Below are 15224 nucleotides of genomic sequence, written 5' to 3'. Positions count from 1 at the left end.
CGTGAGGAGAGAGGTAATCAAGGCTGCCAGTAGGTCTGTACTCAATATGGAAGGGTAGTACACAAAGCAGTGCCAAATGACTGACATGCAACATGGATTTGCTTTCTTTTTTAATCATTTTTATTGGTGTTTATATTAAAATACAATATATCAAATATGAACAATACATGTTAGTGAAAGCAGTTTACATAAGTAAGTTACATTTTCTACCCTTCTTTGCTACCCAGAAGTGGAAAATAAGAAGACCATTTTTTTTCTAAATTTGTTGCTGCTGTATTTGACACACTTATATGAACCTAACTCCCATAGATAATTGAAAACATCACATTTGTTGGGAGATAGTGGACTGATCTAATATTTACCTTCTTACTGCTGCAAAGAGAGGTTGTAGAAATGTTATTGTAATTGGATTTGTTTTTAAGATGGGTTACTTCCCCTGCTGGCCAGCGGACAGGACCTCCCCCCTGCAAAAGTTCTGCTTCCGCCTCTCCCCTTCATCTTCGTATAAAAGCTGTCCCTTATAGGGTGGGAAATGGTGAATGCTGCCATGAAAGTGACCAGGAAACAGAAATTACGGTCCCTAGTCACCATGGCCAGCATTCACCACATGGGAATTTCCAAAGCTCAAGACAAAGGGCGGGACCAGGCCCGGACTGGCAATCTGTGGGTTCTGGCAAATGCTATAAGGTGCCATAGAAAGTCAGTATTTAGTGGGCCTCTATCTGGGCTGATTTTGGGCCTCTGTGTACCTGAAATGCCAGTGCCTATTTTAATTCTCAGTCCAGACCTGGGTGGGACACAATATGCTTTAACAGAACTTTTTCAATCAGTAGAATACACGACAGACTGCAAAACTTTTCTCCCACATTTAGCTTCTTGGGAAGACAAAACATCTAATTTATTATTATTATCATGTATTTATATAGCGCCAACATATTGCGTAGCACTGTAAAGTAAATGTGATTATACAACTAAATCACATGAATTCTATACATAGAACATATGGAGTAACAAACATCACAATCAATACCGGTACAAAAGGTGAGGAAGGCCCTATGCAGAAAGAGCTTACACTCTAAAGGGAAGGGAGTAATACACAAGGTGTGGGAGTGGGCAAGATTGAATTAAGTGGGTGAGAAATGTGGTACTGTATGTGGTGTTGCGTTTGGTAGTTAAGCAGAGTGAGGGGAGGCTTCTCGAAAGAAGTGGCTTTTAAGAGATTTCTTGAAAGCAGAAAGGTTGGGAGAAAGTCGGTCAGACTGTGGGAGAGCGTTCCAGAGGAGGGGTGCAGCCCTTGCAAAGTCTTCAATGTGAGCATGTGAGGAGGTAATGAGAGAAGAGTTGAGTAGCAGGTCAGTAGAGGAGCATAGTAAGTGGTTGGGTATATAGAGATGAGTTCAGAGATGTAGGGTGGGGCACAGTTATGAAGTGCTTTGAATGTCAGTGTCATTAAAGGAGAAGGAAAGCTATGGAGGCATTTTATTGCCAATAGATTAGCTGCAATAGTGCAAGCTAGAATGCTATATTTATTCTGTAGAATGTTTTACCATACCTGAGTAAAAAGCTCTAGAAACTCTCTGTTTGTTTAGGATAGGAGCTGCAGTATTAATGTGGTGTGACATCACTTCCTGCCTGAGTCTCTCCCTGCTTTGGGCTCAGATTACAGTAGAGAAGGGAGGGGTGGGGGGAGAGGAGCAAACTGAGCATGCTCTTGCACAGGGCAATGAGGTTTAAGCTGAAGGCAGGAAGTCTGATACAAAAGCCCATGTGTACACAATAGAAGGAAAGAAATGCAGTGTTTCTTTTGACAGGGGACTCAGAGCAACATTACTTTGGTGGTTTACTGGTATATTTAGATGGACCTTTCTGATAAGGCTTACTTAGTTTTAACCTTTCCTTCTCCTTTAATTTGAATTTAATTCTGAAAGGTAACGGAAGCCAGTGCAGGGATTGACAGAATGGCGAGGCAGAGGAGGAGCGGTTGCTGAGGTGTATGAGCCTCGCAGCAGTGTTCATTATGGACTGGAGAGGTGACAGTCTCTGGAGGGGAAGGCCAATTAAAAGAGAGTTACAGTAGTCTAGACACGATATGATGAGAGAGTGAATAAGAATTTTGGCAGCATCTTGGGTGATAAATGATCGTATTTTGGATATGTTCCTTAGGTGAAAGTGACATGATTTAATAAGTGACTGGATATGAGGAGTGAATGACAGGGCAGAATCTAGGATAACCCCAAGGCACCGGGCCTGGGGAGAGGGGGTGATGGTGGAATTGTTAACTATGATGGATACTTCCGGGATGTTACTGGTGTTAGTTGGAGGAAAGAAAACCATTTCAGTTTTAGAGAGGTTTAATTTAAGGTAGCGTTGCGACATCCAGGTAGAGATAACGGACAGGCAGGAGGAGACGCAAGTTTTGGGTTGAGATCAGGAGATGAGAGATAGATTTGAGTATGGTCAGCATAGAGGTTGTAGTGGAAACCATACAAGTTGATTAGTTTCCCAAGGGAGGAAGTATAGAGGGAGAATAGTAATGGTCCCAGGACAGAGCCTTGAGGAACTCCAACAGAAAGAGGTATGGGAGAAGATGCTACTCCATTGTAGGAGACACTGAAGGAACGATTGGTGATGTAAGAAGAGAACCAGGACAGGGCTGTGTCACGAAGGCCAAGCAAATGGAGGGACTGGAGGAGGAGAGGGTGATATACAGTGTCAAATGCGGCTGAGAGATCAAGCAGTATTAGTAGTGAGAAATGATTGTTGGCTTTAGCGGTTAAAAGGTCATTAGTAAGTCGAGTCAGGGCAGTTTCCGTGGAGTGTTGTGGCTTAAAACCAGATTGTAGGGGGTCCAGTAGGTTATTGCTTCACAAATGTATTCATTGATGACCATCTTGCCAATTTGCAGATGCTTAATGGCGACTCCCTGGCTTGTGCCATTCAGGAACTTGCCAATGCCATGGTAGAATGAGCCTTCAACCCTTTGGGAATCTTTCTACCTGCCACATTGTATGCCTTTGCAATAGCTGCCACAATCCATGAAGTAATCATTCTCTTTGTTGGAGCTTGACCTTTTCTGTACCCATTAGGAACTATGAACATTCGATCTAAATTCCTCCAGGCTTCTGTTCTTTCCAAATAAATTTTGATGGTTCTCACTAAATACAGAGTATGCCACACTTCTTCTTGAGCAGATCTAGGATTTGGGAAGAAAGAAGGCAGAATCACCTCTAAATCCATATGGAACTTCGAGATGACCTTTGGTAGGAATCCAAATGCAGGTTTAAGTACCACTCTCTCCTCAAATATCACCGTATGTGGTTCGGATGCTGCCAAGGCTGATATGTCTCCCACTCTACAGGCTGAAGTTATGGCCACCAAGAGTACCACCTTCAATGTCAGATTCCAGACTAATGACTTTTCCAATGGCTCAAATGGAGCCTCAGTTAAGATCTAAAGCACAAAAGGAAGATCCCACGGTGGCAAACAATTTCTTTTCATTGGTCTAACTCTTATCATTGCCTTAAAGAAACTTTTCACCAATGGCTCTTCTGCCCAAGTTTCTCCCTGGAAGATGAATTGCAGTTAACCCTTCCAACCAATTTTCTGCCCACTGAAACAGTGGCTTTACTTCTTCCATCAGAGATACACTCTTGGTGCCTCCTTGCTTTACCAAATAGGCAACTGCCGTCGTATGGTCGGTCATGACTTTTACCTGTTTGTCTTTTAACAGGTGAGAAAAAGAAAAAAGGGACTGTTTTATGGCTCTTTGAATATTTGAAGACACATTTTTTTTTCTCCAAGTGCCTTGTACAAATATTTCGCCTATGTGGGCTCCCCAACCCACACTTGATGCATCGGTGGTCACTACCACCCATTCTGGTTCTTCCAGAGGAATCCCTCTTGCCAGATTCTTTTGATTGCACCACCAGTCTAGGGTTCTTTTTACCTCCTGTGGTATTTTTACCCTTTCTTGTAAGTGTAAGTGAGGCTGTTTGACCTTTCTTAGAAGGAAACTTTGTAAAGGCCTTAAATGCCATCTTGCCCACCTCACTATTTGAATAGACGCCGACATGGATCCCAGTACCCTTAGGCATTGTTGCACGGATACTGTCCTCAGTCTCTTGAAATCTTTTATTAGCCTGATTAGTTTTTCCTGCCTCTCTACTGGCAGACTGACCAGATTCTGATCTGTTTGAAAAAGGGCCCCCAAATACTGCAGGGCTTGGGTAGGAACCAGATTGCTCTTTTCTTGGTTTACTATTCACCCATGGGCTAGCAACAAATCTTTTACTCGAGCAGTATGAACCTCGGCTTCTGATCTTGAATTTGTTACCACCAAGATATCGTCCAGATAATGGTATACTGCTAGCCCTGGTTTCCTTAACTCCGCTATGAGTGTCACCAACACCTTCGTAAACACTCTTGGGCACTGAGAAAGACCAAATGGTAGGCATCTGAACTGCACATGATGAGTGTCCATCGAAAACCTTTAGATATTTTCTGGAACATGGAAATAAGCATCTTTTAAATCTATGCTTGTTAACCAATATCCCACAGAGACTGCTTGCATGATGGATGTTAAAGATTCCATTTTGAATTTCCTTGTTTGCAGAAATTTGTTCAGATTCCTCATGTCTAACACCGGTCTCTGTGCGCCTGATGCTTTCTTTACTAGAAAAAGCCTTGAATAAAAGCTTTAGTATTTTTCCTGAGGATTTATGGTTTCTATTGCTCTTGACTGGAACAACTGATTTAGATATTCTTGGACAATCTTCACCTTTGACTCTTATCCTTTGAAAATGGATTCTATGAAAAAACCTTTTCTGGGTACTGACTTGAATTCCAGAGCAAACCCTGACTCTACAACCTTCTGTACCCATGCGTCTTGAATAGTTATGGCCCAGACATGAGCAAATTTGGCTAATCTGCCTCCCACGATGGTCTGGGCCTTGCCACCTTCATTGTTGACTGGAGGTAGATGGGGCGGAAGAAAAAACTCCAGGTCTCTTTGATGCTCCTCTGGAACCTGGACGACCTGACCTCCAGGAGTACTCCCTCCCAGGCTTCTACTGTCTTGAAGGTCTAAATTTTTCTTTAGCCTTGCTGTAACCAGAATCATAGCGGGCCTTTTTAGGCTGGTTTTCCTGAGGCAGAAACACACTCTTGCCCCCCGATACTTTCTGTATGATAGCATCCAGCTTCTCCCCAAATAGCATGTCTCCTTCAAATGGTAACTGGCATAAGTTAGCTTTTGATGCTGTATCGGCTGCCCAAGACTTCAGCCATAGCACTCTCCTGGCTGCCACTGACAAGGCCATAGATTGAGCTGAAAAATGAACTAGATCAACCGAAGCTTCTGAAACAAACTCTGTTGCCATTTCGCAATCTGATATCTCCAATAATTGTGGTCTTTTTACATTAGATGATATTGCTTCACCCAATTCGGACAGCCATACTTTCAATGCTCTAGACACTGATGTCAATGCCACTGCTGACTTACAGGCTGCTCCTGCTGCTCCAAAGGCTTTTCTTAAGTTGAATTCCATTTTCTTTTCCATTGATTCTCTAAAAAACGCTGCATCATCCACTGGAAGAGTAGTTTTTTTAGCCAACCTTACCACAGCTGCATCCACCTTTGGAGGGGAATCCCAGGATTTTGAATCCTACTCATCAAAAGGATATTTTTTGTAGAAATTTCCTGCTGTCTGTGCTCTTTTTTTCTGTCTTTTTCTATTCCGTTACAATAATCTCCTTTATTGATGAATGTACCGGAAACAATACCGCTTTTTTTATTTTTTTTTTGAAGAGGGACAAAGCTTGTCTGCTGATGATATCTTCGCAGATTCTGTGGGGAAAATTAAGGTTTGTCTAACCGCTTTTATTAGTGGATCAACTACGGATAGATCAAATGTGGATTCCTCTTCTGAATCAATCTCCTTCCTCTGATCCCACTTGAGACAGGATATCTGAGTCAGCTGACAAATCTCCCTCTGATATATCTGACATAGACTCCCCCTGTCTTGCATGATGTCTAGGCCTCTTCTTAGAGCTTGACACCTCCTGGAATCCTTGTATGACTGCAGTGGCTGGCAGGCAGGCTGCATATAAAAAATAACAAACTGTTAGTTGTTGGGCCATTAACCCAGCCACGTTCTCTCTCTCATACTTCACCCTTTTCCCTTAGGGTGTGAAGCTTTTCCCATACCAGGTTCCACTGGTCACTTATTAAGAGAGTAGACAAGGTTTAATCAGCTTTCTCATAGTATAAAACTAGATTTTTAGCTGAAAATGCCCCACACTTACCTGTAGCTGGTGCTCTCATTGTTCAGTGTTACTGCTTTTGGAATGGCACCCACAGGAAGTGAACGATTTTTTAAATAGAGACAGCAGCCCTCTGGATAGTTAAACACATTTGCTTCCCATGCTGCATAATTCACATTAAATTCCTCTCGCGGGCAAGCACGCTCATTTTGCGCTAATCCCCCGCTTCTGGCACTCACACAGCGCTCCCTTCTCACCAGCGATATTTGCCCATTAACCAAAATGGCCGACCGGCAACTTCCACCCATGATGTCACGTCCGGTCGTGCCTCAGTTACCGCACCTGTCTTCCAGAACGGAACTTCCAGAACTGCACGTCCCCTGGTGCCTCCTCCCGAGCTTTCGGCATCCCTAACCCGACAACCGGGAGGAACCTAGCCATGCTCTGGTCTTCATTGAGTGGCACTTCCACCTGCCACTCTTCTCAGCAAATCCTTCTGACTCGCAAGCGGGAGGAGAGTTCCGCTTATGTAAGTAACCTAATGCTAACCCCAAAATGGGGAGCTCCTTTTCGGCCCTCACTGATGTTTTCCTTTCATCCCTTTTCGGAAGTACACCTTCCTATGGTTAAGAAAAATTCTTATTTTCTCTTCTCCTCTCCCTGGCCCAGAGAGGACAAAGACGACGAAGGGGAGAGGAGGAAGCAGAACTTTTGAACTATCAGGGGGAGGTCCTGTCCGCTGGCCAGCAGGGGGAATTAACCCATGTGGTGAATGCTGGCCATGGTGACTAGGGAAACAGTATTCACTAAATGCCTTTTGGACTTTGCTCCTGAGGATGTGTTCATAACAAACATAATACAATATATCTGCTAATGTATTTGTTCTCTTCTTCACAGCCTCTGGTTTTATGTTGGATTGCATGTGGAAAAGAAGCACAAGATGAAAATTATTGTGCCACGCAGGCACTTAACAGTTTAGAATATAGCAAAAGAGAACAGATCGGGAAGGGTCCACCACAAACAACTGGGTCTAAGTTCCATAGAGACTTTGAAGTGGTTTCTTCTGTAATTACTATTACATGGTCCGAAACCAAGTTATATTTATATTAACATTCATAGCACAGCAAACCAGTTATTACTAGGCCCCTAAAATAACTGCATGGGAAATCACAAATACAGCTTAAAAGTATATATGGGTCCAAAATGCAAATAAAGGCACATCCATTAGGTAGTTAAATACATATCCTATATGAAGTTCCAAATGGAACATATGGGTTAGCGGGAAAAAGTTGTGCAAGAGTCAGTAATGGATCCTAAGGAAGGGGGCAGAAAGGTAAGAGGGACAGAGTTATACAGGAGTAAAGATGATTTAATAAATAACTTGACAAAGAGCTAGTCTCGAAACATGTAGTGTGAAATAAAGCACAACCAATTTTGCAGCAATTTACTGCGTTTGATTGAAGTTCATCACAACCCTCATTCTTGCAGAGTTATACAGGAGTCAGTACTGGATCCCAGGGAAGGGGGCAGAAGGGATACAGAGCAGAACAGGATAATAAGGTTACTTACTGAGGCAGCGTATGAGTGGGGTGAGGAGGTTGTACTATTTTATAAACAGTAGGGCTCATTTATGAATAAAGTGCAGTATGCAGAAGGTAAAACTGGCACACAAGTCGACATATGTGTTGTAAAGCACAATGTAAAATGAACAGTTTAATTTCCCTAAATTCTGTTGTATGTGCAATCGACTCAGCATGAAATTCAGTGGCAGTTAGTTGTGTGTGTGTGTGTGTGTGTGTGTGTGTAGGTGCAACGTGTAATGTGAGCAAATTCTCCTCACGGTTGTTGTGAATTTCAGGACTCCCTGGCATCAATGTACCCTGCAGATTTGGCAGGATTGTTTCTAGACACAAGTGTTGTTTTTGAATGGCACATTGATGCATGCAAATGTGTGTGTGTGTGTGTGTGTGTGTCAAAGCCCCTCTTAGCAAAGCAGAAAGGAGAGAGACTGCTAATGCAGAGGGTGTCGGGCTTGGCCCTGGGAAGTGATGACAAGGCTGCTCCCCCCACCCACTCCTGGTTACACAAAGCCAACAATGACCTCACTCTATGGACTCACACAACAGTCACAGGAGTTTGCCCTTCTAAACAGAAGGCACAATTAAGAACCCAGCCTTATCATCTACCAGAAATGCCCAAATCATCTACCACAAGGAAGGGAGACTCACACCCATCCAGAGCTTTGCCTTTGAGGAGAAGCAGAAAGAGCACTCATGTGTGTGCAATGTCAACAGTTCCTTTGATACCACATATGTTAGGGGGAAAAAGGTATTGCCTGCAACAAGTTTGTATGTACATTTTCTCTGGGTTCTCTGGTTTCAACCCAAACTCCAAAAACATGTAAGCTGGCCAAAGACGCAAAGATCTGATCGTACGAATCATGGTACGATCGGACTTCCCCATCTCCCGACCTGCCACTAACCATTCAGATCAAATAAAGAACAGCTCAGCTCAAACATGTGGAGAGTTTCCTGGAACACTGGCTTTTGCACACATTTGGTAAAGAGGCATTCTCTATCTGCTTCATTATTGAACGGGCCCACAGGGTCCCCAGCAAGCCCCCGCCTCCAGGGAATCCCCCGAGACCACTTATTGCTCGTCTCCTTAATTATAGGGATCGTGATGCAGTTCTCCAAGAGGCTAGGCTGAAAGGTTCCCTGCACTATGAGAACCACAGAGTCTCTATATTCCCCGACTTTTCTATGGCTGTCCGCAACCAGCGGCTCAAATTCAATGCTGTCAAGGAAAAGCTCCGCACATTGCAGCTTAAATACTGTATGATCTTTCCTGCCTGTTTGCGGGTTATCAAAGATGACAGGGCTTATTTTTTCAACGCGCCCGCCGATGCGCTTCAGTGGATAGAATCAGCAGCTATTCCTCCCCAGCCACAACGCCCACCAAGGGAGCGAAATTCCCCACCACCGGTATGAGCGGCAGCTCCGTATCTGACGGCATGGGCTACGGAATCCTCTCATTCCCGGTATCTCCTGGGACTAGCTGGAATCAACACACGCCAGCACAGACTGTAATCTGCAGTTGGTAAGGTACTGCACTAAGGAACTGTACTACACATACCTTAGTTCTACCCTCTCTCACAAATGTTTTCTGTTTTGGGACTAAGACCTGCTCAAGTTGGGGTGCAGCGGGTAGGGAGGGACGGGCATCATTACACCTTTGGATATTCTACCTTTTTCCTGGCTGCTTTTTCCCCTATTTTTCCCCCTTCATTTATACCACCCCCCACCGATTATGGCTGAACTGCGTTTGCTGTCATGGAACGTCCGGGGCCTAGGCTCCCCAATAAAAAGGGGGTTGGTCTTCAAGACACTTCAAAGATTGAAACCTCATATCACCATGCTTCAAGAAACCCACTTAGACGGAAATAAGCTACTGGCTCTTAGACGACCATGGATAGCGTCTTCTTATCATTCCACCCACTCGACCTACTCTAGAGGAGTGTCCATACTGGTGTCCAAAGGCTGCTCTTTTAGTCTTAAAGCACTCATTACGGACTCTGAGGGCCGCTTCCTTATTCTACATTGCTCGGCTAATGGAGGGACTTACATCTTGGTGAATGTTTATCTTCCACCCCCCTTTGAGGTGACTCTGTTGTCTACTATAATGAGCAAAATTGCTACCCTTCCTCTGGCCCCCACTATTATAATGGGAGACTTCAATGCAGTTGTGTTGGAATCCATGGACAGGCTCTATCCCTCCTCCCGACCCTCCAACAGTTTACAAACTTGGATTTCTACCTTTAACTTCGCTGATTTGTGGCGGGAAAAACACCCTGTGGACAGGAAATTTACATGTTTCTCGGCAACTCATAACACTATGTCCAGGATAGACCTGGCCCTTGGCACCCCTGCAATTTTATCCCACACTTTACGGGCGGATATTTTACCAGGCGGGATATCGGACCATTCCCCACTCTCCATAACCCTGTTAACTGGTTCACCCCCACTGGACAGGATTTGGAGACTAAGCAGCTTTTGGTTACATCAAGACAAGATCACGGAACCGATTGACACAGAGTTCAGTAGCTTCATTGAGACGAACACCAACACTGCTTCGCCCCAAGTTGTCTGGGACTCCCTGAAGGCCTTTGCCAGAGGTCAATATATACATCGAATTAAAACATTCAACAAGCACACCCAACAAGAACTCACTGAGCTGGAAACAGAAGTTGCTCTAACCCAACAGCAATTTATTCTGAACCCGTCTCCACAGACACAACAAACTTGGCTCTCGAGCCAAACAGCTTTGCAGACAGTTCGAGTCAACCAGGTCAAAAAAGCCCAACTGCGGCAATCCGCCACTATCCTGGCTACAGGAGATAAAAATGGTAAACTCCTGGCATTGCTCTCCCGGGACTTATCTCCTCAAACTTCTATACCTGCGATTCGTGACACTTTGGATGTTATAATAACTGACCCCTTGGGAATTAACCAGGTGTTGACGCAGTACTATTCCTCCTTATACACTTCCAGGATGGCCCTTACGCTGGAACAACTAGAGGACTACTTGGAAGAAATCCCACTCCCCCGCTTGGATCGTACTGACAGGGACTCTCTGGACGCCCTCATTACAGAATCGGAATTAGTGGAAGCTCTTTCTTCGCTTGCCCCTGGGAAAACGCCTGGTTTAGATGGTCTCCCGACTGACTTTTATACCAAGCACGCTAAACATTTATCTCCGTTGTTAACCTCTTTGTTTAACAGTGTACTAGAGGGGGCGGGCCTGCCTGAGTCCATGAGCGAAACATGGATAACTTTAATTCTAAAACCTGACAAGGACCCACTGAATTGCGCCTCTTACAGGCCGATATCGCTAATTAATGTTGATGCCAAGATTTTAGCAAAAATAATGGCCCGTAGGCTCAACCAATATATTACAAAATTGATATCCCCTGATCAAACGGGTTTTGTACCGGGCCGCACCACAGACATTAATGTCAGGCGTGTTTTCACAAACATAGCAGTCCAACATGACAACTCGGGGCATAGAGTGTTAGCCGCTCTTGACAACGAGAAGGCTTTCGACTCTATTGAGTGGAGCTTTCTCAGGGTCACCATGGCAAAAATGGGTATAGGACCCAATTTCAGAAAGTGGGTTGATGCCTTATATCATGCTCCTAAAGCCCGTATAAAAACCAATCACAATGTATCCGCATCGGTTTCGCTCAGTAGGGGTACAAGGCAGGGTTGCCCCCTCTCCCCATTACTCTTTGCACTGGCAATGGAGCCCTTGGCTTGGTTACTAAAAACTACGGTGGGTGTCAAGGGGCTGAGACTGGGCCCTATCACTGAAACAGTGGCGATGTATGCGGATGACACCATCCTATTTTTAGAGAACCCTTATGAAGCCCTTACGTCTGCCCTAACGGTGATAGACCGGCATACCGCATACTCCGGATTGAAAATAAACTGGGCAAAATCAGTCATCTTTCCCATAGACTCCTTCCGAGTTGATCACCAGAGAGTGCAAGTGAGACTACAATGGGTGGATACATTTAAATATTTGGGGGTGCACATACATCGCCAATTGGATAAATTTATTGAGTTGAACTTAACCCCCCTACTGCTAACACTGGAAAACAAATCCAAAGTTTGGAATGCTCTCCCCTTAACTCTATTAGGTAGGGTGAATCTATTTAAAATGGTCATGCTCCCAAAGTTCACATACCTTTTTCGGCAGGCCCCTATAGTAATTCCTAAGAGCTTCTTTCGCAAATTGACCTCCTTAACTACTTCCTTGTACTGGGCAGCAGCGACTCCTAGAATCGCAATGCACTCTTTGCAACTCCCTGTGGCCTCGGGAGGACTGGCAGCACCCAACCTATATTTCTACTACCTTGCCACCAAACTGGTTACTGCCTGGTGGTGGGTAGTCCCCTCCACTCAAAACGCCACTACTAATCTAGAAGCCCAAATAGCTGGCTCTTATGAAGCTCTTAAAAATATGTTGTACCGGGGCACCAAAGACTACGAGTCTCCCACTCCACTAATGATAGCCACGGTCAGAACTTGGAAAATTGCCTTACAACTTTGTCCGAAGCATGAGAATCAATTCTCACCTAACCAGCCTCTTTGGTTTAACCCCCAACTCCCACAATTACGGACTATACCGGACCCTACAATCTGGGCCCGGTATAACATAAAATACCTAGGGCAAGTCATGGCACAGGGCGAATTGCTTACTTTTGACGAGTTGAAACTTACTTTCAGTATGCCTAATAAGATGTTTTTCCGTTTTTTGCAACTGCGCCAGGCCATAACTACACAGTTCGGACCAGTCCGCCCAGACACTTCACCCCAAAAACTGGAGGTCCTGGCATTTACTCCAGATCTTGCCAAGCCAGTCTCCCAATTTTATGCTCTTTTGAATACACCTAAGGACCCTATACTAAGTAACTTATACCACAAATGGCTACAGGATGTTCCGCAGCTCACCGCTGATATGTGGAAAACTATTCTGGAATCGCATAGTTCAAAACTTGTTAGCTCTAAAGATAAAATGATTCAGTTTCGGTTCCTTCATAGGTCCTATTTGACGCCCCATAGGCTCCATGTCATACACCCTAATGTACCAGACGTTTGCCCTAAATGCTCTCACTCCCCAGCGAATTTCATACATATGGTGTGGCTTTGCCCAAAAATAAGGAGATTTTGGGGAAAAGTGATAGAGGAAATAGATCTTGTCCTTGCGCTTATTGTCCCTTTTAACCCTGAAACGGTTCTGTTAAACCAAGTTGAGGACACTACCCCTGCCACTGCAGAGCAGACTCTCCTTAATTTCCTGTTTATACAGGCAAAAAGACTCATTGCTATGAGGTGGAAATCGGCTCTCCCCCCTCAAAAACTCCATTGGATACAGATGGTCAATGATGCTGTCCCTCCGTACCAACTATTATATTTGCAGAGAGGTTGCCCAAACAAATTTAAGAAAATCTGGTCACCCTGGATCTCTGAGCACCTGCCTGCTCTAGACTGTCATTTAACTAATCCCCAGGGAACCCACAACCCCCTTTCCCCTTAATTTACCCCCCCCCCAAGTTAGCCAGGGAAGTAATGGTGGAATAATATCTTCAACAATGCTGATGGGTATTACGTTCTTTTATTTGTTTGTAGGATAGTTGTCATCCAGGTATTCTGACGTTTTCCATTCTATGCAAAGGCTTATGATTCAATTTGTGTCTATGGTATATTTCTGACATATGCGTTGAACTAGCTATTCTTTGTCAAATTTGCATACTAGACAACGAATGGACGTTGTAAAAACTGATGCACTTGTGATGTGGATGTATGTTTGTTTGAAAAGCAATAAAAAAAGAAATTTGAAAAAAAAAAAAGAACAGCTCAGCTGATGTTCTGCCCCTGACAGCAATCCTCCGAAACGGAACAGCAATACATGCAGACAGGGCCGCCATCAGAAATCGTAGGGCCCCATACGAAAACATTTCCTGGGCCCCCTGGGCTGTGCCCACCACAAGCCCCACCTACAGGTCTGCCCTCCACACCCCACAGGTCCACCCCCCACCACACACTACAAAAAAAAACAAAAAAACCATTGGTGGCTATGGTTCCCACATGTTAATAAAAAAATGTTGGTGGTCAGGGCCCCCCCATTAAAAAAACATTTGTGGTCAGGGTCCACCATTAAAAAATATTGGTGGCTAGGACCCCACATGTGGAAAAATTGGTGGCCAGCCCCCCCCCCCCCACGTTATAAGAAAATTGGTGGCTAGGGCCCCCCTAAAACGTCCATGTAAAAAAACATTGGTAAAGCTGCATGGTGATTGGATTAGCTGGAGGAGAAGTTCAAACCACAGCTATCCAATCCCTGAGCAGCTCAACCGGGACTTAAACTCAGTGACCAATAAGGGGAAGTAATGGACAGAAGATACCTCCCCTTGTGCTCCCGCCTTGCCTTCCCGAAGTCAGCAGCTCTCAGAAAGCAGGGGGCCCGGCTAATCAAGAAAGTGCGGCGTCGCCAGGCCCCCCTTACCCTGAGGGCCCCCTACAACTCAGTGACCAATAAGGGGAAGTAATGGACAGAAGATACCTCCCCTTGTGCTCCCGCCCTGCCTAAGTGAGCAGCTCTCAGAAAGCAGGGGGGCCCGGCTAATCAAGAAAGTGCGGCGTGGCCAGGCCCCCCTTACCCTCAGGGCCCCCTACAACTCTCCCTCCTGTCCCCCCCCTGATGGCTGCCCTGCATGCAGATATATTATCAGCAGCCAACAGAAATCTTTTAACCTGTCCGACTGACCAAACAACCGATCTCCGCCAGACAAAAAATGTCGGGACTCTCCACACACGGTCCGAAAATTGTATGAATCCTTGATTCGTACAATCAGATCGTCTAAACAACGTCCAAACAACACTGAGACAGACCATCTACTGTAGCTTATAGATGGGTACACTAGCACTTTTGGTTCATGTCTGATATCAGCCTTTCTGCAGGCAATCGCCTCCTCGCTTTTCTATATTCAGAAAAATGTAATCGGAAGAGGCGCAAATTCTTCTGCAAATTTCAGCTCAAAATGCAGAAACTCGTGGTTCTTTGCAGAAATCCGTCAAGTCTGTTTGCGTCACGGCTGATTCAGCACTTATGAATGCGGAGAGGAAGCGACTGCCTGCGATAGGGCTGAAGTCAGGCAGCGGATATGGGCCCCTGTGTGGCCCTAGCCTTAAGCGACACTATAATACACTTTCCCTGTCTGAATTTCCTACAGTGCCTGACAAGCTGGAATCACACAGGAAAATGCAACTGGCTTGCAGAGCAAGTAACAGGGCAAGTATCCCTCCTCTTCATACCTTTCTGCCAGTGACCTAGTGCAACATTCCCTCCACATGTAACCAGCCACTACACTATATACAGCAGTACAGCATTATATGTCGGTG

General features: G+C 44.9%; 1 protein-coding gene across 1 annotated transcript in view; it reads right to left on the bottom strand.

The window, feature by feature from the left end:
- Positions 1-15224, bottom strand: part of LOC108698082 (plexin-A3) — a 71865-nt gene that overhangs the window by 39884 nt on the left and 16757 nt on the right. The gene's annotated exons all lie outside the window — the stretch shown is intronic.

The sequence above is a fragment of the Xenopus laevis genome, chromosome 8L (genome assembly GCF_017654675.1).
Source record: "Xenopus laevis strain J_2021 chromosome 8L, Xenopus_laevis_v10.1, whole genome shotgun sequence".
Classification (NCBI taxonomy): Eukaryota; Metazoa; Chordata; class Amphibia; order Anura; family Pipidae; genus Xenopus; species Xenopus laevis.
This window is presented reverse-complemented; position numbering and strand designations above follow the sequence as displayed.